General features: G+C 38.1%; 1 non-coding gene across 1 annotated transcript; it reads left to right on the top strand.

The window, feature by feature from the left end:
- Positions 1-993: 993 nt before the first annotated feature.
- Positions 994-1,100, top strand: LOC123458954. The gene has a single exon (XR_006635887.1). It is a non-coding gene; the product is annotated as a U6 spliceosomal RNA (small nuclear RNA).
- Positions 1,101-3,319: the final 2,219 nt, after the last annotated feature.

The following is a 3,319-nucleotide window of genomic DNA, read 5'->3' as shown; positions in this document are numbered from 1 at the left end:
AGTGGTTGAGGCCCTGGCATGCCAATTCATTCTTTCTCTCTGTCTGTCTCGCTCTAAAAATTTTAAAAATAAATTAATAAACAAACAAGTGAGAAAAATGATCAAAATTATGTTCAACCAATGAAAACTTCTATCCATGTATGGCCATTTGACTAAAAAGTCATGTAATGTGATGTGGTACATTTTCATTAACTGAGTTTTGTATATTTATTAGACTTCCTACCTTTCAGGCTTTAAAGCCATTTCTGGTTTCCATGTTGTACTGTGTTTTGGTAATGATTTATTCACTAACTTAACAAGTATTGGGTGACATATATCAAGCACTATTCAAAGCACACAAAGAGGAAAAGATATGTTCCTGTGTATAAGGGAGACACCATAAGCAAATGTCTACAGCACACTTAGAGAGCTATAGAAGTAGTTATGTTTATGCACTTTGAAAACAGTCCAGTCCAATGAACCTACAGAAATAGTATTGAACTGAATTCTTACCAACAGTTGTATTGAAAATTTTGGGACATGGAGTTCCAAGCATAAAGAACAGAAGGAGTAAATAGATTACAAGTACTAATTGGTTCAAGGATGTGGACAGAAAGGGAATGGAAGACAGACAGTTCCTAAGATAGAAGTGGAAATCAAAGACTGTATACTAGTCTAATAAAATAGGAAGAAAGAAAAATAATGAAGATGTATTTCAGTATAGTTGATTACAAAAAGAAATTATCATATATATAAAACATTATGAAAGAAAGCCCTTTAACTTTTTAGCAAAACCTGATACTGAAACAGTAATTGACCACCTCCATTGCCCTGGCAGAGGAGAAGTGATGTTAGGATGGTGAATGTCAACAGAATTCTGTTCTTGAGGCTCAATGGCTACACATTCTCTGCCATGATGGACTATGCTCTCTGAAACCATGAGCCAAAACAAAACCTTCTTTTAACCTGCATCTTATCAGGTGTTTGGTCACAGTGATAAGAAAAACAAACTGGGTGCTCGCTTCGGCTGCACATATACTAAAATTGGAAAGATACAGAGAAGATTAGCATGGCCCCTGCACAAGGATGACACTCAAATTCGTGAAGTGTTCCATATTTAAAAAAAAAAAAAAAAAAAAAAACCTGGAATCAACTCAGGTGCCCATTTCTGGATGAATGGATAACCAAGATGTCGTATATTTACATGATGGAATTCTACTCAGCAGTTAGAAAAAATGACACAATGAAATTTGTAGAAAAATGGTCAAACTTGGAACAGATCATACAAAGTGAACTCACACAATCACAGAAAGACAATCATTGCATGGCATCACTCATCTATGGCTCTTGACCTGGATCATCCCAAGATGCTGACATACCTGAATGGCATCTCAAGGCTTGGAAATAGGGAGAGTAGATCTTAGGAGAAAAGGAAGCATGGGGACACTGAACTGGACCCAAATTGAACCAGTACCATAGAATCCTATATCCTGGAAGACAGACTGAAAGGTCAAACCCTCAGCAGGACCTTAGGAGGAGCACCTGAATCAAAGGGCCCTGGAAAGGGTGAGATGAAGCCTAACCTTTAAATTTCTCCTATTTCTCTTTTTTCTTTTTTCTTTTCCCTTGGTGCTGGCCTGTAATTCTCTGTACCAGGACACAGTTAACATCCACAATGAGCTGTTGATCAGAGAGAACAACAGTAGGTCAAAACAAACAAAACAGACTTGTGTTAGTGAACTTGATTACCCACCAGAGGTTCATGGTAAGACCCTATTGCAGAAGACATCATATGCTATTGACACAGACCATGGAGAGACCTGGCTGGAATCCAGAAGAGAGCCATTCTTCTGACAGCTAGCCTATCTAGTGCTGGAAGGTGTTACATGAGCTACTGGGGAAAAGTAGCCAACATTTGTCTAAGCAACTCAAAGTCTAAGCTACTCAGAAGCAAACAACCTGACACGCTGCTCACACAAGTGAAATAGTGGCATACAACCATAGTGGGTCACCAACTGCTCTTATATTGGCTAGCAGATCCACTCAGTGGAAAGGAAATCATATCTGGGAGTGGAAAACAAGTCAGAATCATATCGATAGCAATTTTGCTTTCCAATGTCAAGGTCCCACTAATCTTGGGCTATAAGAGGGTCTATACCCTTTGTATTCTTTCACAATTAATAATGGTATCCCATTAAATTGGTGCTAACATTATTGTTACTCTCTATTGGAGAATCTGCTTTTCTTTTTCAGATGGGAGTGGGACCTGAGAAGATAAATTATCCAGTGCACTTCACCCCAGCCCCAGCTGAAACCACAGAGGAACTGGGGAAATGAGCAAGAGTGCTGCTTTCTCAGTGAACCTGATATCAGCACAAGGGTGAAGGAGAAGACATTCAAAGCAGAGATTCAGAAGCTTCTAAGAGCCCATAACTGAAGTAGACTTAAAATGCACCCAACATGGCTTAGGGAAATTTGCTGAAGAGGGGTTGGGAACACTGTTAGAGACACAAGTTGGGACATTTTGTACAAAGACATTGCCTCTCCCCTATAACTGACGGCTGCCACACCATCCCCATGGGGTTGACCTGCATCCCCAACGTGGAGGGCCTCTTTGGAAAAGGGACAGGAATGAGGGAAATGATAGTACCAACATGTGTTGTTTACATACTAAGTATGTCAATATCTAATAAAAATAAATTTTAAAAAAACTCAAAAAAGAAAAGAAACAATATACCAATTTAATCATGAACAAAGTACCCCAAACGTTTGTGAGTTTAATCTGCAGAGGGTTTTTTTCCAGGAGCTGTGCAAAGTGAGACTGCTATTAGTAATCACAGAAAGATCATTTTCTTTAAGCTAGAAGGAAGTATTTCAACCAGTGATAATAGATATTACAATGAAAATCTAACTAGGTAGATCTTCAGCTTGCCTCCTATACACACAGTGTAAAGGCTGTGATGACTATCTTAGAGGCTTATGAAAACAGCTCACTTCACTCTTGTTGAATCAGATTTTTTAAAAATCAATTTTCCAGTATGAATTTGAGCTTCTTTTCAGAGATCTAGTTAAAATATTTATCTTAATGTAACAAGTGATCAAATAATGCTATGTTGCAGATTATAAAAAAGATGCTTATCTTGATGGATTTAAAAGTAATTGAAACATGATATACTGGAGTTTCTGCTGCAGATAAAACACATCGGCTTACTTCAGATGGCATGGATATTGACTAGAGCAATGTTTTGAACCTATGACAATGAGGTAGCAATGTAAAAGCTTCACTGTTGCTGCAGGCCAGGGACATTCAATTTTATCTTCATTTTGCACCAGGGAAACA

The sequence above is a fragment of the Jaculus jaculus genome, chromosome 2 (assembly GCF_020740685.1).
Source record: "Jaculus jaculus isolate mJacJac1 chromosome 2, mJacJac1.mat.Y.cur, whole genome shotgun sequence".
Classification (NCBI taxonomy): Eukaryota; Metazoa; Chordata; class Mammalia; order Rodentia; family Dipodidae; genus Jaculus; species Jaculus jaculus.
This window is presented reverse-complemented; position numbering and strand designations above follow the sequence as displayed.